The sequence below is a fragment of the Lagopus muta genome, chromosome 8, assembly GCF_023343835.1.
Source record: "Lagopus muta isolate bLagMut1 chromosome 8, bLagMut1 primary, whole genome shotgun sequence".
Taxonomy (NCBI): domain Eukaryota; kingdom Metazoa; phylum Chordata; class Aves; order Galliformes; family Phasianidae; genus Lagopus; species Lagopus muta.
Window position 1 is genome coordinate 16,674,312 of NC_064440.1, and position 27,651 is coordinate 16,701,962.

The 27,651-nt window shown below is 35.5% G+C and overlaps 1 long non-coding RNA gene across 1 annotated transcript in view; it reads right to left on the minus strand.

Annotated features, from left to right (window-relative positions):
• Positions 1-27,651, minus strand: part of LOC125696780 (uncharacterized) — a 91,370-nt gene that overhangs the window by 35,527 nt on the left and 28,192 nt on the right. Inside the window, exon 2 of the long non-coding RNA XR_007378530.1 lies at positions 22,825-22,965. This is a non-coding gene — a long non-coding RNA (uncharacterized LOC125696780). The remainder of the gene's footprint in view (positions 1-22,824; positions 22,966-27,651) is intronic.

Genomic DNA, 27,651 nt, shown 5'->3' on the forward strand with positions numbered 1-27,651 from the left:
ATAGACCTGAAGTCTTTTTACTCTCATGTTCACCTTGCAAAGCTTAAATTTGAGGAAGCTAATCAAACATATTTCCTTTCCATTGCATTCTGAGAACTAGAGGTCAGAGTCAGAACTTCAATACCTAAAACCTGAAATACTAGATTGAATTAAATACCTAAAACTCAAAGGACTAGATTGAATGCAGAGAAAAGATGGTTTAGCATTTCTTCTTGTATCTGTTTAAAAAGATAGATTCATTGATCAATCACATGATACAGGTATAAACTTGAAACTGTTTTCAGCACTAGTGACTACTGTATTTTATATATATTTTTATATATAATTATATACATATTCTGCTGATTATATTTCCAATATATTGTCATATATGGTGAGAATTTAAAATGAACTCAATACTACAATAGAATGTAGAATTTCCTGGTTATTTATTAATATTTGAAAACAGCAAGCTGAAGAAAATTCTTTTTAAGTTAAGAAGCAATTCACTGCCTATTCTTTTTATTGAGCTCAATTAAGCAGCCATGTTGCTTAAGCAAACTTAAAATCTCAGCATTTAAGTTGTTTAATAATCTATAAAGTAACCTCACAAAGACATTTGTGTTTCTCTGCCTTACAGGAAATATTTTAAAAATGGAAAAACAAGCAGAGATTTTATGTTGTCGCTGTCAAAGAAGTCTCTCTTTCTCTCCCTTTCTGTTGTTTCCAGCCATCCCTCTCTCCATTCTCCTTTGTTTGCTAAAGTAGCTTACTGACTGTAATAAAGGGAGCCCAAGTGTCAGCTTGAGACTGCCATGAAAACTAACATTCACATAAACCATTTTTTCCACTTTTGTTAAGCTTCTTATCAAAAGAATTCTCCCTCTCTCTTTCTCTTTTACTCTCTCTCGTCTTCTGTCCTTTTTAGGATATCTTTCTAATTTTATTGAGACTCCTCTGTTAAGGTACAGCACTATAGTTCAGTAACTATAGGAAAGTGAACCCAAAAGAGCCAGCTTGAGACTACCACAAACCATTTTCACTTCTTATGTTAACATTTCATCTCAAAGGACTCTTTTCTCTCTCTGTCAGTTGCAAGGCATCTCTTTGTCTCTATTGTGCTTACTGCGCTAAGGTGCCTCATTGACTGGAGTGAAGTGAACTCAAGCATGCCAACTTGAGGCTGGCACACATTTTTTAATTTGGTTGAAGTTGACACCCTAAGGGACTCATAGTGTCTGAACAGCAACACTGTTCTTCCCCTGCCCCATGCCTACTCTACTGAGATGACTAACGTTCATTTGCTAAAATAATAGTTTGTTTTTTATATATTTAATTTAACAGAATTTAAAAGATTGCAACCCCACACATCAAGGAAATTTATTTTATTCCTCACCACATTTTGGAGTTCGTGGAATATGTAATGAAGTGAATACCAAATTGCCAAATACTCACCTGTCTTCATACTTGCTGATTAGCTTAGGAAAACTTAGTAGTATAGCCTGCTTTTAAGAGAAAACTAAAGAAATATTTTTAAAAGTAGGAGGTCTAAACATTTTTCCTGTTTCTCTTCAGGGAAAAACAAAAGCAGGGGCAGGGAACATCCAACAATCTTATTTCATTCAAATTTATTCTCAGTGAAAATAATCACTGTACATTTCTAAGGTATGTACTAATTATCACTTTGGTTTTATCTTTTTATAGTATCCCTCATTTTCTTGAGGATTTACTCTTGGTGACAATTTACTGATTAAATAGAAAACAACTAAGATTAAATGAATTATGGCAACCAAACACCACTGAGTGGAAACATACATGTCTAAAGATAACGATCAGATCTGACTGGACTGCAAATTCCTGGTACTGTTTCAGTCAGCTGCTGTTGATACTTAAACCAGAAATACTTTGATACCCAAATGTTTCAGTTCACTAAATCTACAGAGGGAGGAATCCCCACACGCAGTGTTTGTCATCATCTTTTTGGTTTGTTTCTAGTGATATCCTTAACCCAATTTTCCATATCTTTCACAGCTTAAGATAATGTTAAATTGACTTACCACAACATTTGTCTCACTGCTCTGTCCTGTTCAAAACTAAATTGCTTATTTTAACAGGAAAACAGAGGGGATTGTTGGCTAACTGTGAGTGTATCCTTACATATTACTGTGACCACAACATTGCTGGCATAAAGTTTCATAGCTATTAATTCCAAAATGCAGAAAAAAAAAGACCCTTGTTTATTTTTACACAAATATAAGCCTAATATTAGCAATGAATTTACTCCATGAAAAAACTGAGCTGCAAAAAAATCTATGCTTTTTTTTTTTTTTCTTCCCTCCCCCTACTTCTCTTCCTTCAGATCACACAAGGGTTTCAGAAACATAGATAATGTTGACAACAGCCAGTGAAGGCAACAAGTGAACAAAAAAACATGCCACTTAAGTGCGAACACAGCAAAGATTTTGCATAGTTGTTTCACAGATTTTCATAGTTTGTCCCAGGTTAAAAAAAATTGAAAGGGGAACCTTTCTTTAACAAAAGAAAAAAAAACCCTGTGTTTTTAGAGAGAAAACATCATGATTTCAGGGCACACAAAAAGCTAATACCATTTCTCGTCCTCAATACCCAAAAGCAGCATTGAGTACAGGAGTTGTTTCATTTTTAAGTCATTATCAGTAAAACCCTTAATCTTTGTTGCTATACTAAGGGTCTTTTCTTATATCCTGCTCCTGAGAATACCACCGTGCAACAGTGCTAGATTCACTGAACATCACCCCAAGAGAGCAAAACTAAAAAGGTAGGTCCTTCCATATCAAAAGGGCTTTGTTTTTTCCATAGCACATTTGGGATTCCTTCTATTTGTCTTCTGGTTTCTGAAGCTTTACAGTTCAGTCAGTCTACATCTTTAGATTCTACTTTTCTACCACTGAAAAAAAAAAAAAAAATAAAATAAAATAAAATGAAAGATGATGGCTCACATATGATCAAGCTCCTATAGCACTTGAGGCTTTTAGAAAAAAAAAAATCCACCCCACTCTCTTCCAAATATATACCTGTATATTAGCAAGATCTGAGAAATACAATCAAGAGAAAGGATGGAAACATGTAATATCTTCAAGGAACAAAAGTATAACAGTCCATTTCCACAATTAAGAGATAAAACCTATAAATTACACTAAAATAAAAGAATCAGTTTAGGTAATCAGTAATCAGTAAGTTTGGATCACTGAATCTGAAAAGGAAGATAGCAGAAAGGCACACCAAGGTCTTGTAATCTTTCAGAAAGTTTTTATTTCCTCACTATAAACTAACTCAAAATGACTCCTTGCTATATCAGTACTTAATAACAAAACTGAGAGATACAATTTCCTAAATAATCATGGCTAGGAACACAAAGAAAAGAAAAGCCCAGAACATCAACATCCAACAATGACCAAAAAGCGACCAACCAGGTCACTTTTCTAGAAAACTTAACATGATCCAAGTACATAAACACAGAGCACAGAGTCTTAAGGCCTAGAAAATATTACCAACAACCTGTTGCAAATAGTAAATGAGCTGTAAAAAGGCCCATCATTTGACTGTAAACAGAACAATAGTAATTTTATATAGCTGCTTCATCCGTTTTAATGATCAGTTCAGATCAATTCTTACATGCAAACCAAAGTTCCTAAAGTTAGTAATCTTCAGGAAATTAAGGAGGAGAGAAGATTAAAAATATATATATTATAATCACAATTCCAATTCCTATTAAGTCCCTGGCCACATCATTATTAATGAAACTATCATTCTATTAGAATCTTAAAACAACCTTAGAAACAGACAGATGTATTCTGCTTTTGGAGTAAAAAATGTTCACCTCACATCACACCAGCAGAAAAGCCAAGTGTCATAAACTATTACAGGTAAATTGACCATGAATATTCCTTGAGAAAAAAACAAATTGATCTCCTAGATGAAATGTTGACAGTGCTCTTTAAGCATAAATTTGTAGGACACAGTAAGTTTTCTGAGAGGCTTTAGTGCCCTCCAATAAAGTTAGTTAATAACCATTTAATATTTACCTGCAACAAATTAAATAAGAATGGGAAAATGCACTAAATCTTCAATCCTGTCTCTGGTAAGAAGCAAAATAAGTATAACTGGCCAATTTCAAACAGATTTCTTTGGCAGCTTTTCAAAGAGAGGAAGAAGCATGACACAAGTACTCTGCCAGGCCTCTTGCATCTCTGTGAATATTCTGTAAATGAAAGCACTTCAGTGCATCCCCAGTCAAAGTCATACCAGCTGTTGTTCCTCCTGCACAAATTCTATGCTGCAAAATAGAAGATAAAAATCATCCCACCTGGACAAGGAGGGAGGAAAACACACACACACACACACACAGTGTAAAAGTGATATGAATGGTTATTTTGAGAAAGAAAAATTTGCCTTTCAGCAGACATTTCGATACCCTCATAAAATACCACCATGATGATGCCATAAAAAATAAAACTGTACCAAGCTAGGACTTCCATTTCTTTCTGACTCATGCACTTTTACCAGCTTTGTGTAAAGCTCACAGTGCTTTAAGAAACAACAGAAAGACACATTAACTCTGCAGTAGTTCATACAAACTTTCTGTAAGGTAGGAAATGTATTCATGTTGAAAATATTGAGTCGCCAACCTCTCAGACTGCATTCCAAAAGTCTACCAGAAACACTTCAATCAAGAGTGCAAGTATGTGACAGCCAAGCCATTTGGCTAAAAAGCTCTGTGCAGAATTATGTCGGCAAATCTAGTGCCCTCTAAATGACCTCATATTATGGCCATGGTATTAAGTCATGGAGAAACCTGTAAGTAAAATGAATAATTTTTTTTCTTCTAAAATAAAAAAATAAAAAAAAATAATAATAAAGAAAAGGAAAACTCTCAAGTTCCCAGTAAGAATGTTAAATCACCCCCTCTCCCAATGGAATGCTTCACTTTCATTTCCAAGTAGCAGTGAGCCTATTGACCCCCATGGTGTTATCCTTTTCACTGCTCTTGCGGTACTTTCTTTAATCTCTCGGATCAAAGATCGGTCAATAAAAATCATCTCTGCTTTTGTGGGGAGCAAACAAACTGCACCAAGTCCTATGATAATTGCAAATCTTCACTAAAATCCCTAAGAGAAAAAAAAATGTTGATATTAACTTTTCAGATGGAAATGATTTTGTCATTTTTGTTCTAAATAAAATATTCAGAATGATCTTGTTTTGAATCAGTTGTTATCGGTTTATATTCCTTTATATTTATTGCATTCTTTAATTAAGTAATCTTAGGACTTAAAAAAAAAAATGAACCTACATTATATTTACACTTTGACATACAATATTTCTAATCAATTTATTTAAGTCTTAATTATACAAAAACCCCTGGGTCCTCAACTAAGGGTAAAAGATTGGATAGTATTTTAACAACATAAATATTTGTTAGGACAGTTTTCAACAGCTTCCACACTAGGTGGCATCTGAGGGGTCTGTGTTACACCTTCAGAATAAAATCTAATGATAATTCAAGCAGAAAAAAGAAGAAAATAAAAATGAAGACCCTAATAAAATTTTTGGGGGAGAAATCATGGAAAACTATTATCTCCCTTCTACTTAGCTTAAAAATTTATCTCATTTTTTAATTCTCTTTTAGCTTTGCCCTATGTTTCCAACCTGCAGCATCCATATTCCAACAGTGGTGATTCTATATTTGGCCTCTCGCTATTCCGCATCAGCTTCCTTATAATCTAAACAGAAAGAAAATGACTCCTGTTTGAAATTTCTTAAAGTGGTTCATAATCATTACATTTCCATCTCCTCTGGTCTCCCTGATGAACAAGGAGCATTTCCCTCTTTCAGAGTCTCAGGAAAAGCCCACACTATCCTGGTGATCCCAGTAGGACATGGAAACAACACTGAGCATTTCCATCAGACTCTTCATCCCAAGATACGCAGATTGATAGTCTTGACATTTACTACATCACGTCTTGTAGACATTGTCTTGATACCACATTTTTGTTGTCATCCCTAAAGTGCCTACTTACTTCACCTGCTACCTACTGAAATCTACCCTACTGCCAACAGATCTTCTTCCAGCTCCCTTTTCACCAACGACATTTGCTTAGCTCTCAGGTTGCAATGATTCTGGCAGACTGTCACCCAAGCACTCCTTATTAGCGATTCACATAAAAACAATCCATGTACACAACCAGAACATTACAGTAAGAGAGAAATTTCAACATGCTGAGATGCACCTTTTTTGAACAGAGATCCCAGACTTGGACCTTGACTTCAGGGAGACTTAAACCAGGTCTTAAATGTGCTATAAATCATACCCTTGTTTAGCAGCTGCCTTTTGGCTCACACAGATAATAGACCTGGAAGTTTTTTCTTTTTGGTTCTATGTGTTGCCTTTAATGCAATGGAGTGATAGAACATGAGACTGAAAACACTGCTCAGAAGTACTGAACCACAATTATTTTCTCATGCATTTATTGCAAGGTCAAAAACTATTCTACTGGTGCACTAATTTGAAAAGCAAAACTTGGCTTCCAAACCCTGATTCCTAAATTCCAGATACCAAGGCTGAACATGCAGCTTGTGTTCACACATTGTGCTTTTGTGTTGAGGATCACAGAGAAGCACTCTGCAAATCAGGTTTGGCCTATTAGTTCCCAAGGCAAGCTCAAGGTGTTCTAAGGACAGGCAAAGCTTAGGTGAACCCAGATTAACCAAAAACATTAAGAGAATAATTCCTTCCAATTCCCCCTTCAATTCCCTGCATCAACAAATTACTCATTTAAAATTAGGAGCACGTAAACAACTTACAGACAGGTTTTTTGTCCACTTCCTAAACAGTTTTTCCCCTATCAAGGGGAAAGCATTTTGTCATGAGGAAAATAGGTGAAAAAAAGAAAGTTGTTTTTTTAGCACCTAAGAGTTAATAGTAGCTATTGAAGAAACAATCTTTTGTTCTAAGATGCAGAAAGGGAGGCCTGCTGGAGGTGTCCACAACTGTGTCAGCGATAGTACACAGAGAAGCTAACAAAAGGCAGCCATGCTGTCTGCTGCAGCACTACAAATGGAGAAAAATACAGTAAGCTGAAGGCAAAAAGCAGAACAAAAAGCTAATTTCACAACAGGTTCAAAAACATTTAAAAATACAAAAATAAGCTGACATTTACTTACACTGTTTCAGTAACTCTATAAAAACATTTCTTTGTTTAGAGGGACTTCATCATGATTCTAAAATAGTACACGTATTTTTTCCAAATCACAATGCATCTGACACACACACCACATACATCACAAAGTACAGACAAACACATGTCTATGAATATAATGGTACACCATTTAGAAGATTTCCCATACATGATAATAGCAACTCATTTAAAATATCATGGTTTGATTTTGTTTTTTAAATAAGGCACTCAGATACTAAAAATGGAATATTTCATATAGAAAATAGGTCGCTATTCCCTAAAATTGCCTCTAATGTTAGCTGAATATTAATAAAATCCATAAACCATTAGTACATTATAGCTGCTTTGTTCTGAATTACATAGACCTTTTATGTTTATTCCTCAGTGAAAACGCATAAAAAAAATGAAATCCTCTCTAATTGTGCTCTCTGAAGATAGCTGGTAAAATCATTTCCAGCAGCAATAAATCAATTGTAGTATTAAAATGACCTGCCAGGTGCATCTTCTGGGTATCAGACTAATTAAGGGAATGTATTAATTGCAACTATTCATCAACACCACCAATGTTGTTAGGTAACCCTTACAATGAATCTTTTTACCACATTATCCAGATATGAAAATGCAGTTTGACCAAACATAAGGCATTGAACAAAAAAAAATTTTAGGAGTATACACAGCTTTCTTCATTATGTCACTAGCAAAGAATTGGGATCAAAAGAGACCAATCAAACAGGAGATAATATGATTATATATGCATATCTATTTTATACATATATATTTCTATCTCAATTGAGTGTTTTATGAGGTTTTAAAATCTGATGCTCTTACTTTGTGTTCTTTCTTTTATTCCTCAACATCTTTTTTTTTTTTTTAAATAAATGGATCTACATTTTCTGTAGCTACAAACCAAATGTGACTAAAATTAGAACTCAAGGGCCTTCACTGCAAATGACCATTTACTTCTTAAAATATGGTCTACTGGCATCTTTCTTATTTTTCCACCAAGGCACCTTTATTAATGTGATCTATACATTTCCATAAACGCAGATGACATTATTTCTGTGTGCTGTTTTGTATGCATCACTGGTTCCTCTCATTTTCCCAGAGAGCTCTGAAGCTGCTCACCAAAACTTCTGAAAAATGTTGGTACTTTCTTCTACAAGCAGAAATTCTGGGTTGTACAATATGTTAATCTACTTCAGACAAAACAGTGAAAGTTACAGGATGCTATAAAAACTACCACAATCATTTCTTCACTATGCTTTATAGTCTAGATGCTTAGAAAAGAGTTATGATCAGAGGATGATGGAGGAGAAAAAGCATTGTGCCACTTCAATTAGTAAAATACAAATAAACAAAAGGAGAAAATCTGGCCTAGTTCATGATCTTTTCCCCAGTATGTTGTAAACACCAACATCTACTAGACTATTTTTACTTAATGCATAGATCTCTTGGGTATTTAAGCCACTTTGGTATCTCAGCACTGAAAATAGTTAAAAATAACTGTGACTCTTTCATTGTCAATTCTATGGCATACATCACACTCTATTTCAGGTGAAGCAGAGATCCAGTAACATTTGTAGATGTAGAGCAGGTCATTCAGGTTATAAGAAATAAACTAGCATTCCTTTGGACTGTATACTCATGGATGGGCAGTGAGATAGTGAAATCAGTCGTGCTTGGCACAATTGGTTATTTGGCTACAAACCGTTGTGTGGACATTTACACTAGAATAAAAACGTCTGGATTTTGTTCAGAGAAGTAGAGGCTAAGAAAGACTTCATAGCTCTGAGGCTCCTGGCTGTGCTTTTGCAAAACTACTCAATCCTTACTTGCACAGAAAACCCAGAGAATTATGCTGTATGCTCTGGAGGTCATGGCACTAGATACTGGTAATCAAAGTCACAAAGCAAGCTCCAGAGCATCCAGCTTACAGTGCAGATGCCCAAGCAGCAGCCTCCTGACTGTCCTCAGCTGAAGCACCCAGTACTAGACAGTGTGCTGCAGGCACCCGGCATGCAGCAGCCAGCACTCAGTGCCCACAGAAATGCTTCTCTTTACACAAAGCTCTACAAACATGCTGCAGACCTGACTTCCAGCACCACTTATCACAGGTTTCAGTGGCTCCCAAACAGTTACTGGCAGAACTGTCAAACACACTGAATTGGGAAGAAAATAGACACACGGTGGGAAAAGCTTGAATTGTTTTTATTTCTGACTCAAGAATGTATTTTCTACTCTTAAAACCTAATCATATGTATATGACATGACATACAAATGATATGACGTAGATTATTTGCAGGGGGATGTGAACTGTAAACGCCAGCCACTTACCTCCAGTTTGATCAAAATATCTGAAGAAATGTTCCCGATCATTTTTGGTATTCAAAGAGTTTGAAATAGAAGTTCACAAGTAAGATATTGTTCCTGTTTCTTCCTTCACTACCCAGACTACTTTCTGATCTTCCTTTTGTCCTCAATCCTTTCCTTATCCCTTTCACCTCTCTTTCTCACTCTCACTCCGTCCCCTTGATCCATCAGACACAGCCAAGCTATCTGACACCTATGCCTTAAAGTAATTTTGGACAGAAGCAAAATGCCCTAGAATCCTTAGTAATCCTCCTTCAATCCATGTACTGAGCCCTGGTTTGGCTCTTTTACAGCCACAAACAGACTTGCAGCTAGCTAGTCTGGAAACCAAAAGCTGCTCTAAGAAACACAGGAAGGACAACAAGGACTGAAAGAAAATGAGCCTGTTCAAGATGAAAATAATCTTCTTCAGTCTTAGTGTTATTTATACATGAGAAAGAATGAATTGAACAAATGAAAGTTAAGGAACTCACTGACTATAGGAGGTAAACGAGCAGGGAGCGGTTTCATGGATCAGGATCTGTCTTTCTGTTGCAGCTGTGAACACACTGCGTTCTGACACAAGACAACAGTTTCTGAACATCAGTGGTTTTGTGAATTATTGAAACTACAACACCATCCTGCAACTCCACAGAAAAATGTCTTTCACCCCTTGTCATTCCCTATTGAGTCAAAACGTAGTTTTTGACACACCAGAGTAGGATTTTTCTTTGTCCTTTTCCAGTACAACTAAATCAAAAGCCATGTGGAATTCAGAAAGGTAAATAAAAAATAAAACACACACACAAAAATCAATAGCTGCCAAAACTCAGTGGATAGAATTAAATTCAGAGTTAAATTACCTTTCATGACTAAGCAGGAATTGAGAACAACTGAAAAAGGCTGCTTTTACCACAGTTGGGAGCTAAGGGGCTCTTCCACAGGCTTAGGGCGCGCCTGTGCTCACATCTCAAACAGAAATGGCAGGTTTCAGTGGTAAGTCTTCTTATCTTTGGTAAGTGGGAAATATTCAACAAACTTAGAATTCTAAGTAAGGAGATATGGCAGATCCTTCATGCTACTGTCCAGTAAAGCCATTTTGTCTCTCCATTGCCTCACCTCTTCATGAACAAGCCCCTCATGGCAGAACAAAATAGCTGAGTACACCCAGGAAATGATAATCCTTCATTTTGTTGTTCCTCAAATATTCTATGAATTATGAGCATTGGCACTGAAAGAACACGAAGATTTTTTCAAGGATGGAGGAAATTGAAAAAAGCAGGAAGAAAACTGAGGAGAAACAGGCTGCTGCCTCTTAGCAATTTCCAACATTGGAACATCCTACCTAGACAGGTGCCTGTCAGTGTTCAACAGGCCTTGGGACAATGCCCTCACTAACATGCTTTAGCTTTTGGTTAGCCCTTCTGTGGTCAGGCAGGTGGGCTAATTATCTTCGAAGTTTCCTTCAATTTCAAATGAATGGTTTTACTCCAACTTCAAAGGGCACTCTCCACACTACCATATTTTGGCTCAACAGCCAAAAAAATCTGCACCAGGCACAGAGTGTCTCAGGGTATGAGGCTGATGCTCCCTTTGCAATACCTTGTCCCCCAGTAACCACCAGGCAGGATGGATGTCAGAATTGTTGCACCAGACTTGCTCGGTAGCAGGGAGGAGAAGCTGACCCCAGGTCATGGCAAACACAGTCAGATGAAGTAATTCCTGACACGTCTATCCACTGACGACATCAGATTACATTTTTGTAAGATAGAAACAAACTCACTCATTCTCCATGATTTAAGTCATCAGGCATTTCTAAAACTGTTAATTGATTTTCTCCACAACACAACAAAAAAAAATATATATACCATATAAGGCAGTTTTTTGGTTTTCCTTTTATCCTGCACTGGAGAACATGGAACAGCCCTGTTATGAAGGACTGCAATGTAGACATGGGCAGCTCCTCTCCTTTCCCCAAAGAAGCAATTTACAACAGTGAGAGGATGTTAAGTCAGGGGATCAAACACACAAGAAGTTTAAAAGCAAGTTTTGCCTGCTGCAGTGATGCACCCTAATGGGGGCAAGAACAACTTAATGCCACACAAATCCATCTTTCTGGTAGGACCATAAGGTTCTGAGGCAGCCTGACAGCTGATTCCACCTCTCTGGGATGTCAGCCTGCAATGCTTTTAGAGAAGCCCAGCCCAGACTTAAGCAGCTTTACCCGCTCTTACTTCCTTAGGTTGAGTTGCAGAGTGTGCTACACCAAAATGAGGATTTTCAACACTGTCTTGTCTTGTGCTCCTAGCAGTAAGCTTTTGCAATAGGCTGTTTTTAATTAAAATTCTGCTTCTATATTGAGAAACTCTGCTTTTACTAATTAAAAAAAAAAAAAAAAGAGAGCGAGAGAGAAAGAAAAGGAGAAGAAAAGGAAAAAGACTGCTTAATATTAATATAGACGTGGTAAAATGAAGTTGAATAAAAATACACTACCACAACACAAACATCACAAAAATCATGAGAATTGACAAAGTCATGATTTTGTAGAGAATTTATTTTTGACTGTTTCAATCTGGCAATAATGTTTTTTTTTGAGAACAAGCTGTCAGGTAAGGCAATGAGAAGCATAATCAGCACTAGATCATTTCCTGTTCATATCTATTATCTTCCCCCAAAATTCAGGCTAAAAGTTTAGAAAGAAAAGTGTATGCGAGGCTTTGTTTTGCTTTATTTTGTACCAAGTCATTTTCAAGCATGATCTTGACCTTGGTTTTTTTTGTTTGTTTGTTTTTGTTTTTTGTTTTTTTTAATAGCTGCCTTCAGAACACATTTGCTTAGTCTGCTTTACAATAGTCATTGGCTTATTTCTCCATCAGTGTAGTAACAAGGCAAAATTTTTAGTCTCAACCACTCTAGACAGCTGCCCATACAAGCACCTCATGTAAGTATGTGCCATATAAGTAATGGCACATAAGTACCTCATTTTCAAGGGTCATTGCTATGCAGCACACCAAAAGTCAGGTATCCCTGTTTTAGCTCTTTCCTACCATCCACTGATTCAAGACACGCGTACAAAGATATGAAAATATCAATAGTCTTGTGTGTACACTAAAACACACTACTCTCTTTGTTCTCTTAAAAAGGAATTTCACCCTAAACACTTTGTCCATAACAGCAGTAAAACCACTACAAAGCAACAACAAAATCCATACCTATAGTCTACATTTCATCTGACTGTATTGGTACACAAGCTTCAAACCATTAGCAGTAACTGAGTTCACCAGTTTCTTTCTCTTATCTTAACAAAAAAAAAGTTTTTTCCCCCTCTAAAATGAATGTATTAATTCTAAAACCATCTCCTTCTTCCACTTGTTCTAATAAATATTGTTTTCTTTACCCCTATATTCTTCTCTTATACTGTTGCATAAGGGGCAGTTGCTTTTTTTTTTTTTCTTTTTAAAAAACAAATAAATGCATGAAATCTAACAAAATTTTAATAAATGAGATTGATAGATACACAACATATACTACAGGTACAGACAACTATCGATCCACAAAACAATCTGTTGGTAATAGTAATATTTAATGCCATTAAGTTTGAGAAGAAGAAATCTAAATAAGCATTTTATTTAAGCATATTTAAGATGGCTAAACCTCATTTGCTAAACAACCATCTGTCTTCCACAACATGAGTAGCTTTAAAAAACCATTGTTTAGGACTTCAGCACCCCAACCCAGTGCATAAGTCAGGATGAATTTTGCTGAATCAGGGTCTTAGATCTAAATGATACCAATTTTTCTTTTCACACTTCAGATTTCCTCTCTTTAAGAAGAACAACAAAAAAAAATCCTCTATTTGTTTACCTGTTCGCAATCTCTGAACTAGTAACAGAATTCCTGCCAGTGAATACAACAGGGATTAAAATCAAGCTTTATCAGAAATTTCCACTGGAGCTGCTTTGTTTAAGAGTCTCTATTAGCCCACTGTCTTAAAGATAAAAAGGAAACAATTTCCACTGCAAAGACTGCCACCTATTTCTTAGATAGTACCATATGTATATTTATTTCCATATGCAAGAAAATATTTACAGCATCACACTGTCAGTTTTCACCGATAGGATAACAGAAAATTATCTGAGAGAAGGCAAAAATTCATTTATATCACTTTTCACACTGTAGAAAAGTACATTAGAGTAACCACATCAAACAGCTACGATTTTCTATAATGAAAAATATCATTTTGAAATACTCTAGGACACAGAAACTGACAAAGTATGGCAACTTTAAATCATCTTTATTTTCTTAATAAATCCTACAGTAGTGTTGGTATTTGTCTTTCCCAATTTATATAAGAATACTTTTTTATCATGTTTAAAAGTAGTATTTTGCAAAACAAAACAACAGTGATAGTATCGGTACATTTCATAAACTGTTAACTTTATGCAGTATGCATTATTACTAAGGAAATTTATTGCCACTTAAGTAAATTATTGCTCCCATTTCTTTTTAGTTAACGTTACGGTGACATTAGAAAGCCAGGTTATGCGTATTAATGTGTCACTGGTGATACAGGTAGCTCCTCCTGCAAGGTATATATACACTTTCACATGTACACTGTATTCCAGCTACAGCTAAACATAAATACATTTGTATTCTATTCTTTTATCCTTTCCATCCTCATTTTCCTCAGTAGTCCAAACAATTGAGAATTGCACATTTCATCTGTTGCCAGTGCTTCAATAATTATGATGGAGATGTAAAGGAAATGATACACTCTGCAGATGATTAAATCAGCCTAAACATTCTACTCATGATTCATTGTGGCATGAATGAAGACACCATATTTTTAGCCTTATATCTGTCCTGCTAATTTTCCTTAGCTTCATTATTTTTTTTTTGTCTGGTATCTTTGACCCTTCTTTTGCTTCCCCCCATCATCTGTCTCTCTCTTTTTTCTTCTAATTAGGTCACTTTTTTTTTTCCTTCTTGCTCCAGGTATACTTCTGTCCCTGCTCTCACCTCTTTTCCACATTATCTCTTTCTAAGCACAATACCAATGCCACATTTTTTTCCCCTTTCTGATTTGTGAAAGTCTTTCTTTCCTCTGTCCCTGCCCAGGCTTCCTACCCCCTGCCTAAGCTTTTCCTTTCTCCTCTATTATGAGGTATGGTCTCTTATATTTCTAGCTCTAAAGTTCACTGAGCTTTTGGGAAGAGAAAACTACAGCAGTGGTGAAACAACATAGGTTTGTCCAAAACTACTGCTGGCAATTCAGTTCAGTTATCATCGGCTTTGTTCTCAAGTAATAGTATAATCACCCTAATTACAGGAAGTGTAAAAACAAAACAAAATATAGTAAAGTAAAAAATGCCAAGACAAATCTCTTGGGGAAAATACACTTGCAGAAATTCTTTTCCCAGGAGTTTCACAGACTGCCTATGCTGTGTGGTTGCTTTTTAGAGGATTATAACACAGAAAAGCTTGACAGAAATTGCTGGATTTAAGTGGAGAGATTGAAGCATCTCTACAGGCAACAAAACTGCACTAACAAAATCTAGATGAGAAACTAGTTAAGGGGTTTTTTTAATTGTTATAACTCTCATATCTAATATACAGTGGATCCTATGCACCTCTTCAGTTCTGCACTTGTGCAGCCAAATGATTCAAATCAAAGAGAGTTTTGTTGTGTTATTTTTTTTTTTTTGCAGCACTACCTAAAAGGTAGGAAGACTGAGGAAAGCAATGATCATTTGGCAATCATTATCAGAGAGGAACTCAGATAAAGGCACACCTGGGATGATGGTATATTCACACTCATACTTCATCTCTCAAAGTACACTGAATTAAAGCTACTTAATATAACATTATTAATACTTATATTCTTATATTGTTTTGTAAACCTAAGATCTGCACTTGTGCAATGCTCCTTTCAAAACAGCCTCTTTTTCAAGATGATTCCTGAAAACAACTGGAGGCATTTCTATAAATCTCTCCCAAACTGCATCCTACATTTTAATTTTCTCATACCCTTCTCATTTATAAAGAGATTCATTCCACTGCATCTGTATTGAAAATATTCTTCCCAATCTATACCATCCAATTTTTCCCCCCCTTTGCTACAATATCATGCACTGCTTTATATTTTGCAACAAAACAAATTGGTAGGGAGTTTATTCTGGCAAATTAAATAACTGTAAATTAATTTTGGATTTATGGATTGCTTTTAAATGTTGCCTTTAACTTTGACTTCAAAAATAAGTTAGAAATCTATAAAGTCAAACAGAGTTTTGTTGGATTAACAAAACTTCACAGTGTAGTATCTTTGCCTTCTTTTCTCTCTTAAAAACACATTTCTGGGCAATATTTCCAGAACTATGCAGAAGTGGCTGATTCTTAGGACTATTAAAAACTGAAGGAAATCTAAGTGACCACAAGCGACAATTTGAAAAGATGCCATCAGTCAGTAAAGTACGAAAGCTTTGTTTGGTTATCTAATTTTAGGCATCCAGTATGAGAAATCTTGAATTGCATAACTTCAGGGGAAGTTTACACGGAACAAAAACCTGTGCTGAAATATATTAAATGCTGTCCAGAAAATGTTGCAGTCAGTTTCTGCTTTATTTTACAGTCTGTCATTGCTCACATTCAGAAGAGATGTATTGAATATAATTCATAAGAGCTAAACTGAGACGTGATGAACTGTGAAGAATTGAGACTATATTGGAAAAAAAAAAAAAAAGGCAGAGAACAGCTAACAAAGAAACTTCTAACATTAACTCTGAAACTCAGATTTCTAAAATCTGAGAAGCAAATAGATGGCTTCTTAGTTTGTGAATGCTACTCATTGGAAAAAAATTTTGTATTCACCCATAAGTTATAAGGAGAATTTGTAATCTTACATTGCAGTAGTGTAGTTGAGGCAGTTTTGCCATCCCCCTTTGGAAAAAACTGTTAGCATAAGCTCAAAAAAAAAAAAGTTATATTCCATTCACTGCCCCTGTATATTTTACAGAGTCACTTCAAGATAAATAGTGCTGCGATAAGAGGAAAAAAAGCATTAGCTCTTGCATTTCAGCAAAACTGTTTTATCCTGAAAAGTTCTGCAGAAATTACATGATGCAAGTGATATTTAATTGTAACATAAAAATTAAACACCATTTACTTGATGTAAAATTGGGATAGTATGTAAATTAAGTAAGTTTCAATTCATGTCTTCTTACTCACATCTGTTGGCAGTTTAAATAGTTTTAGTGTCATTAATTGTTATAAAAGTGCAAGATTTGCTGTATGCTTGCCACTTAGGACCAAAGGCACAAAAGTCTAATTGAACTAAGTAATTAGTAATTTGTCATTTCCTATTGTCAGCAATTACTTTCCATTAGAAATCCTCACTGAAAATTCTAATTTGAAGTGAGGTTTGCATTTTATTGCTGTCCATCCAAATTAGTTTAAAACTGACAGCTACATTTTAATTTAAAAATTTAAAGATATTAAATATGCTTGAAGACACTGAGGCATATTTTACCCCGTGAGTAGTTGTGATAATTTATCTGGACTCATAATCTGGAAGCATAATCCAAAATATTTCTTTCTTCAATTACAAAGTATGCATCAGCGTTACATAGCAGGCCACATCACACTCTTGCTCATACAAGTAGCCCCTTTAATTGGCAATTTATATGAGTAATACAAACAGAGTATGACACACAAAAATATAACAAGATTTCTGTGATTTCTTATTTATTCCTATGCAGAGAACCAGAAATACATATTGAAAGCAGAGGTGTAACGAGAAGGGAACTGTATACTTCTGTAGCACATCCTAGAGGATTTCTTTGTGGTTTTGCTTCAAGAACAATTTTTCTTTTGTTATTTTTCAGACTTGTTAAAGCAATCAGAAGTAACTAGCTGCAAATGCGGCACGTGCAGTGCAAAGCAGCACTTGGGAGGGCAAGAGTGCTGCAGGTTTGCCAGAAATGCACAGGAATGATTGGCCATAAGAAGGCAGCGATTTACAGTTAAGATGTGTCAAACTGATAGTTATCATTTCAGGGCTCACAATACAGAACAGCCAAGAAAGTGGCAACTTGGTGCCTGGTGATACACTTCTGCTCTCCAGTATGATCCAATCCTGAAAGCAGAAGAGAGCTGGATGTCCCAAGGGGCCAAGAAGCCCACTTTACTTGGTTGTCAGCAAGGACAGTATAGAAAGGCTGTAAGTCTACCACAATCCTAGAGCTCTTTTGCAAGCAACTTGTGTGAAAGCAACATGTGGGTTTTTTTTTTGTTGTTTTAAAAATGCTCAGTCTGAAACAGGATCATGCTCTGTGTTTACTTTGCAACAGAGTTTAACAAACTTTAAACAGAGTTTAACAAACGCTCATATTAAATGTGCTCAGAAGGTACCAGATGGATATCAATTGCTATCCACTTGCAAGCAAGACTCATAAAAATACAAAAGATGAAAGGCATGTGATAAAGTTTTTCACCATAATAAAATGAGGAGAGCAAACTGATGTATAAAGACTTGGCCAAGTGCATAGTGATATTTCAATGTTTTAATCTTCAAAATTGCTAATCTATTAAGGTCAGAAGACAGAATTGCGCAGTTATGCATCTAGTAATGGAACTGCTACAGGTAGTATCAAGCATATTCTTCAACTGCAGCTCTGTAGTACACTGGTGTCTTTCTTTTTTCTTAATTTATGTGATATGATAATTAACCTTTAAATCTAGCAATAGTGATGAATTTCTCTTAAATAGTTATTATACATTCATATTTCCTGAAAGTACACATCTTTCACTGAAACTCTCTCTGATATCTAGTTAATCTGTACAGAAATCACTAGCACCCTATATTAAGAGGCTATTAATTAATACTACTTTAGAACTTAATTCCTATAAAGAAGCATACTATATCCACGTGCTTACAGAAGGCTCATCACAATTAAGGCTACAAAAAAAAAAAAAAAAACACTATCAAAAAAACAAAGAATCCTACTGATCCACTAACAAATAACAGACGTTTACCATATTACTTTCATTCCTGGAGAGAGAACCTCTCAGACAGAGAATATCATAGGACTCCTTCCTCAAAATGATTTAAGCACCACTTTTTCAGTTGCAAGTTTTATTCCTTCTTCAGTGAAAAAATAAAAAGAAACAAAAATAGAGCTAAAATAAAAGAAGAAAAACATCAACAGAACTTTCAGCTCAAGTCTACTGGACTGGCAACAACCTCACCTGCAGCCCCTATTCCATCACCTTCCACTGCAACCAGTTTTACTTTGCAGTGTGCTGGTAGAAGATTACAATCATTGGATGTTTGATAAGTGTTAAAGGACAGTCTGATCTCCACATGTGTAGAACGCTTCCTAATTACGCACTTCCTAATTCCACGTAGCCCTCATAGCTAATGTTTGCATGCGTTTTTCAGAATAATAGAGATAGTAAATGCATCACAAATGGTTATTCTGCCATTTCTGCAGCTATGTTTAATTGCCAGTAAGGCACTGAACAAAGCAGAGAATTAAATTAAAAGTTCAATAAACACTGATCAATATTCTTGTAAATACCAAGTCTATAAAATGATCTTCTCTTTAAATGTAGTTATACTACAGGTACCGCGTAGACATGCTGCATTTGAATTTCATACACTGCTTGAAAGCCCCATTAAATTTCTTCCCAGTAAAATTATTTTGAAACTAGGAACTTTGTTTCTTTGCTTTGTTTTTTTAATAAATTATAAATCTGCTTTTATTCTTAAACTGATGCTGTCTTCTGATTTTGCATTAGCTCATGATCAGCTGAATAAAGAAGTCATCTTCTGTCTAACATGTAAATAAATCATCAGCTTCAGTTACTTTACCACTAGCTGTTTGTCATTCAGGAAAATAATGGTTAATCAATGACTAATCAATGAAGATGTGTAACGTATTAGTTTGCAGTCCTTCATCATCCTATTTTCCTCAATTGCCTGGGGGTTTGTGTTCAGTACTTACAGAATCGATTACAATTGTGAGTGATCATTCAGCTCATGTTGAGAGCTGTCAGCTGTGCTTTCTGCTAGGAGTTTTTACCCTCCTGTTTAATACAAGATGCTAATATTTAGCTGCATCTGACAAGCTTTCTACTACATACAAGTAGTATAAAATTTTATAAGGAGTGCTTAAGTAACTAATTGCAACACTACATGTCACTTGATGAAACTAAACTTTTCCTGACTTCACAATAATCATAAGCATTACTGGCTTGCTGTGGAAAATTAAAGGAAAATAGCTGTCTGCTTGAGTCTGATCATGCCTGCAGGGAAGGTCTAAGAAAGGCAACTGACAATGATGCCTTTGTGCATAACTGCAGGGGGAAAACAGATAATTCTTCAATTTTCATATAAACTGACATTCTTCACCATATGACATTCATGTGTGTGCTCAATTCCCTACCAGAGCCACGAGAAAAGTTGGACCCACAGACTTTTGATACAAAACAACATAAACGAGTAACAAAGGTGTTTTATAACGAAAGTTACATTTCACTGCTTGACAAGACTGTTTTCTTTAAAGCAGATTTAAGCTTGTCACCAACAAGGAGAAAAGATTGGCTGCTGTTCTCACACACACGCCAAGTATATTACCACCAATGTATAGGCTTATTCACGTTAATTATTGTTTTCGTACCTCTCTTGGAAAATGTATGTCAGTAGTAGTCATAGGGTGTGATGGTGGAAACTAATAATTGTTAATGTATTTCATTAAATATTTAGAACGGAGCAGTATTGATCAAAACGGCGATGTGTAAGCGCCCATTTCTGTAGTTTTAGCTCCAACAGCTCCCTCTTGTGATTGAAGAGGCAAAGCTCACTCGCCAGAGCCCAGCTAATTTGTATGTCAAGCTAAACTTGCCGACATTCTACACAGCCCATACAACAAGAAAAAAGGAAGAAAGTAGTTGACTTACCAGAAAATCATGCTAATGTATCTTTTTTACTTTAAACATGTAGTCATGTAGTTCAAAATAATCAAGGTTAATGTAGAAATTTGATCTCCTAAAGATTCATTTGAAAATTACCATTGGTAGAGAGACATTTCTCCATCTATTTAGGAAATTTAACTGTTTGAAGTGTTACCTGAATATTTTAGGCTCTGTTCTGTTGCCATATTCTGAGCTGATGTGATAAACAGGAAAAATAGCAACAGATTACAGGAAACAAACATTTTCCTGCCATAGAGACGTAAGGCTGCACAGATGACCACAGCACTGAAAATAATCTGAGCCTGCTTTTCACATAAACAGCTGAAACCTCCCCTAATTCAAAACAATAAGTGCCCCATTAAAAACAGCTACAAAGCAATATTATTTACTTGCTATAGAGAACATTTTCAGTTTAAATCCTTTTTTTTTTTTTTTTTTTTTTTAAATCCACCATCTATACTGGAATCCAAACGACCATTCGTAACACATAGTTATTTGTAAAGTTATCAGAGTAACTACTGGCATACATAGCATTGCTGCACAGAACAAAACCAAAAGTGATTAACAATTGGTTATGAGACAAGTACTACACAAAAACATAACGCCTAAAAATGGCCGTGTTCTTCCTACAATCAAACAAGAAACAAATATCGTAAAGAAGCAAAGCTTCACATAGCTATGTAGTCATGTCACCCACCACAAGCATCTTTTTATTTGGCCTCCATTTTGGAAGAGCCCAGTGTTTTAATCTGCTTAGGACTGCTTGGCTAAGCTGCCTCTGAGGATACGAATAAAATTCCTACTCAGAGCTTCGTTATTTCTCCTCATAAAGATTTTTATTTACAGAAACGTTTAGCCAATAGCAAACTCTTCAAAACATCATGAACATCAACCCCAGCTCCAAGCTCTTCAAAATGACAACGCAAATAATTCCTCTGAAATCACAAAGTAAAGGAAACAACACTTTAAATCACATATGGCATTTTTGGTATTAACTCCTATTATTTCTCATTTCTCAAATTCATGCCAAACGCTCAAGGCACATGAACAGGCCAAACAGATCCATTTTTTCTTAACATTTGGTGTTCACAGAGCATGCATGTACAGCTAAGACAAGAACAAAAATGTGTCTGCTTATATTAAGTTCAAACTCCGAATTTCTTTACTTTGCCACTTGACACCTTTTTTTTGGTCTTGAAGCTCCCAACAATACTGATGCTATTAACAATAACAGTCAGAAAGTACGGTGTCTCTGACGAAAACCTTCTCATTTATACCTTTACAAGCCAGAATATATTCTCACATGTCATGAAGGTACATTTTCTAGCCTACTTTCCTTGGGTGAAATTGCTGATCTTTCTGTTTAAAAAAAAGTACTTATTTACATCAAAACGTCTAAGCAATGATATTACATGAGAAAGACAAGAGTGCTAATTTCATCAAGGCAACTGATAAGCCTTATGAACTATGATATGATTCCTGATGCAGAGAACATTTTTCTTTTTTTTTTTCCCCTAAGATATAATCATCAAAACAATGACAAATGAAAGACTCAGAAAAGGTTATGACTTGACAAAGTAACATTTTTAAAACTTGGACACCAATCAAATTGATGTAAGTATCAGTGATGCAACACTTTCTGACACTAAAGTCTTTACCACTGTCTAAAATATATAGAATAGCCTATTGTGATTGCTTAATGTCAACTTTTGTTCATAAGCTCTTTCATAAAAGTGAAACAGGGAAAAATGATTTAAAGCAGTTCAATTTGTCTATTTACCTTAATCTTTAACTATTCCCATATGTCTTAGCTACATGATGTATGACTCGCCATAAACCAATTTTTCAAAGATATACAAGACAGAAAAAAAGTCAGGCTCCTAACCTTTTATGCACTGAACTTCCATAGACAGCTGGCAAAACAAAACACTTCTAAGCTTCAGAAAAAGCTGAAAGGTTATTCTGCTTCCTTGCTTTTAGGAAGCATTTGCATCTGCTAAATAGAATACAGTTGAAATGTTTCATTATAACAAAAAAAAAAAAAAAAAAAAAAAAAAAAAAAGAAAATTAAAGAATAAAGGCCTATGCTAGTATTTGAATCAAACCAACAAATTTACATTAGCTATTGTAATAAAACAATTGGACTTTCCCATGACAAACAAAATCTGAAGTTGTGCACTCTTTTCAGAAAACCAGCAACACCATACAAATCTCTCCATAAAAAAAATGGCACGATCTTTTTTATCGCAAGATGTTTATCGGCAATTTAGAAAACAAGAATCATGGTACAAAAGAAAAATATCTGACTTACTCGGAGCATCCGGCAGGTTGGGGCAAAGCAGACATTAGTCAATAGGAAGTTCTTGTTTTGTCCAAGAAGTCACAGCATTGGATGTATTTAGGCATTGGCAGTAAGTAGGTTATCAGGCAGGATTATTCAGAATTGCCTATCCTAAAAACAAAAATAAAACAATAACATAAATAAAAACAACAGAATAAAAATATGCATAGATGGAAACAGCTTTAGTTTTCTGGTACCAAATAGACAACATCTTTAATTCTGTGTACTCTAGTAAACTGGTGAAGAAGTATAACGTAATTTCAATTTATCTTTTAAAACAGCATTCAGATATTTATTTAAATATTTTGAATTGCAGCAAGCTTCTACATTATTAATGGACAGAATTGTGAAGTTGATATTTTAAGACACCTTTTCATATCAAAAAGAGCAAAAGCTTTTCAGCAAGTCTAGCAATATCTGTATTGCCTGTAATTTGGCATCACTATGCATTTCAAAAAACATTTAGTGTCAGAGACAGACAAGATAGAGATATCTGACAATGTGTAGGGGGGAATAAATGTTCTAAGAGTGTATTTTCAGAAATATGTCATAATATCTGCTTGTGGTAAAATAAAACAATAGGAAGGTGCATGCATAGAAAGGAAAAAAAATCTCTTAAATTTATGATTAAAAAAAGGAAAAATAGTTTTAATTCAGAATACATTTTTTTAATATATTTTGAACGACAGAATTAAAATGGCTGTCTTTTAAACTTCAAGTAAGCTTGAGAAACTGACTGCAGATCATGTATACAATGTAGGGTCAATGCTGTATTGAATTTCTAGACCATTTTCAGACTACCTTCTGGCAATGGAAGCATTTTGACCACTGACACTCCCTATGGGTATATCTGACTATCCTGGTACAATGCACCATTCCCCATTATTGAATCTACAACAAACTGCTGTAGGTTATTCATTGATTGAGTGTTTAAGTGTATTCTTCGGGAGCAAATGGAGAACGAAATCTGTAAACAATCACACACACAAAATCAGCAGAATTCTTCTCTCTGAGATGGTTCTCAGTTTCAACACTTAATTATCTATATGCTTTGATAATAATTCTGTCAGTTTAAATAAAGATGCACAGGAATTTTCCTTTTGCTTTTAAAAGATGCACCAAGCTACAGCGTGGAGCTGCACATTTTATCTTAAGGAAAAATTAAGTCATCATTGGCCAACACAACTACATAGGGACATAAGGTTTAAGCACATCTGCCATACTTTATGCTAACATCTTTATCTAGATCAATTACAGTATGCACTATCACTGTTAAATAACCAATATAGATGCAGACTGCAGCTCTATAATATTCCTAATGGAGGTTAGAACAGATATTAAGAGCTACATTTTCATAAGCTTAAGCAGTAATTGTATGTGCTTATATGTCTGCGCATATATTCAATCAAGCGGTATTTTGATATCACAGGAAAATGTTCCTTTTTTCCATTTTAACCAGTGAAAAAATCTCTTTCCTTCTCATTTATATAGCTCTGAGCTCATTTGTACTGTTTATCTGCCACTATGTATTTATAGCTATTGCCTGAGTGAGTGGTTCATATAGTATTAGGAAGCTTAAAAACAAGGACAGTTGTATCATGTTTTATCATAATTCCTCCTTGAATCTAACAAATAAATAATAAATAAATAATAAATAAACAAACAAATGGAAGAGGTCATCCTCAGAATATATACGAATTGTATGATTTCAGTTTATATGATTTCATCTTGAGAAAACTGTTTTTGTGAATGTCACTACAATGCAAAACCATAATAAAACATTTACATTTCTTAGAATTAAGTTTTTAAAGTTATGTTTACCATAAATCTACAATACAGGTCCCCCCATACTCACTGCAAATGAAACTACAATATTATCTCATTCAATATCAAAACAGCATCCAAATGCCAGGACCATAGGAGTGCTCATCATGTGAAGTCCTTTCTAGACATGCAGCAGAGAATTGACTGTGCTCCAGAGAGCTCAAAGATGAGCTGTTTTGGAGCAAAGCACACCACAACAACACAATGTTGAAAATAACTTTTTGCTCTATGAACTGAACTTCAGACTACTTTACAGTTCTCTTACACTAAGGTATTGAAGAAGGAGAACCTTCATTCTCTGTGCAGACACACACTGCAGCATAAACTAAGCATGGATCACATTAGAAAGCCGAGTGGCCAATTTGTGTATAACCCACATAGATAAAACAATATTACAGTGTACACGAAACCAAAGCTGGGGCATTTAATTGCACACACAATGCAGGACAACACTCCACACATTTGCTGACACCTAGGGGCATGTCGGCATAGTCAGAATGCAGGTTGGATCGAGGTCTTCAGCAGGGTTCGCTAAAGGATGTTTCCTCAGACAAAAACTTATGTTCACAGTTAATTCAGAAAGACCTGAGTTTAGACAACCAGTGAGGAAGACTGCAAGTTGCACCACAGTGAGCATCTGTAGTGCACCACAGACTCTCCCAGTGGGCGTTGCTGAGGGGATGCTGAAGTGCGCTATTAACTTGAGGGAAGGTATTGAGTTCCTCTGCTGTCTGATGAGGTTCAAATCCATACACCTTCAACTTCCCCAGAGAGCAGCTCAGCCATCTGCCAGAAACCCCAGCCATGCTTTCCTTTTCACTAATGTCAAATCATGTAGAAAAGAAAAAAAGCTCTATAAGCTTCTGTGGAATTGGGCATATCATCTAATTGCTTACCTAATAACACAAGTGTCCAAAACTGTGCGCAGGAATGGAATTCATCTGTATCATATACTTCTATAGCAATCCTGAGCATTTTGTCAGGACTTCAGCTGCCACTTCAGAAAGAGGCAGGCTTCCCCAAATACATCTTATGATCACAAGAATATGTAAAGATACCACTGAATACTTTAGACTGTCTAAAGCAGCATGAAGTATATAATTTTTGACACAGCCTACAACTAAACCAGTAGCCTGTAAGGTTCCCCAGGCATCTCAGATACCAGAAACAGCCAACATTTGCTTTCTTTAGAAGCAATGAATAGCACAGGCAAGTCATAACGCTAACATACTTTCTGTATTTTTGTCTCTAGTTCAGATATTTTTTCATAACAGTCTCCAGTCTAAGGAGACTTGCTCACCTGTTCAGGTTCTAAATAAGCTCAGAAGCATCTTACTCTTGATCACTCAACAACTCTGTATTCATGTGTCCCTTTGGGAAGCTGTTTTTATGAATTAGATTCCATGCAGTTTGTATAAGAGTTAATTGAGAAGGTGCCTAAATAATCACTGGATCAGAAAGCACAGCGGGGATTTTCCATTCCTAGTTGAGTGGCCATATCAGGAGTCCTGGCTTGTTGCCTCCAGGCCAACACATCTTTACTGCAATGGAGGAAGAAGAGAAGAGAAACATAGGTACTCTACAGGATAGCAAGACCTCTCCCTGGGAAAACAGTACAGATCTGAACCTGATACAAATTTGGGTCTCCAGCAATCTGACTGATGCTCCTTCTGCTGAACCCTCGATATCAGTCAAAAAATTCCTTTCAGGAAAACAATACCTTCTCTTTTGGTGTTATTTTACGGTTTTTTGTTTTTTGTTTTTTGTTGTTGTTGTTGTTCTTCATTTTTGCAAAGAAACAGCCCTCAGGATCAAATACCAAGAGATAACTTAGGATTATAAATATGGAGGTTGACGCTCTGAAAAATTAACGCAGGTTTCATATATTGATCATAATCATGATTTCCTATTGGCTATTTTGTATGGTTGCCTAATCAGTGTATTTTCATAAAACAGACCAGCAAATCTGATCTTTACTGTTATCAGTATGTCTCTCTCAATCAGAGAAGCCTAAGTAAAGGTTGCATCCTGCACATGAGGCACCAAAATATCAAGTATTGATACATACTTGCATAACAGTGACATCACTGTTGTATTGTGACTTTTAGGAGCATGTGTATGTCCAGGTCCAAATACAAAACTAACTATAAGCTTTACAGAAGGTTTGGAAGTATTTTAAACATTTCCTTGAATCTCCTGCAAACAACCAACTTCATGTTAATTCTGTAATGTTATAGGGCTTCCTTTAGGAACCTTTGGAAGTGAGGTTTTATATCATGGGAATTTTCAGCATTCTTCAAAGCAAGCTAATAACAAAAAACAGACAGAGCAACAAGAAAAGCAGGTTGTTTTTTTTATAATCAGTAAAATTCTATAGCACTTGAAGTACACTTTCCCTGTAAGCTCATCTTGTAAGATTGGGCAAAACTAGTAAGAGCAGTATTTAAACAATCACCACCACACCACATTCCAGTTTTCTTGTATTCTAACTGATAGGTGAAGGAGGGAAACAAAATTCTTCCTCTGCATACTGAGTAAGTACAATAAAGCAAACTCTGTCTTCATAAAGAGCTTTTCCTTAGGGACAGTTTTCTCTGCACATACCCATTTTTATATTAACGTTGGAAGCGTAGGGCATTGAGTACCTTTCTACACACAAATCTACTACATTGAATTTCTCACCCTTAGAAAGACATCACAACTGCATGTTGTCATCTTGTCACTGATCCAGTTTAAGTGAATCCAGAACTTGTGCTTTAAACTATGAAAAGCGAAACTTAGTCATTTTGCAGAGATATTTCACTCTCCAAGTCAAATCTGTTAATTTGTCTGAAGAAGTTGGCTCTGCAGCAATATTCGTTTTGAAGTTGATTTATTTTAAACATCTTATGCATGATTACACAAAAAAGAATGCTGAACTTGTTTAGTTGAACAAGCTGCAATTACTAGATTTTCTGGGTAAAACGTATTATC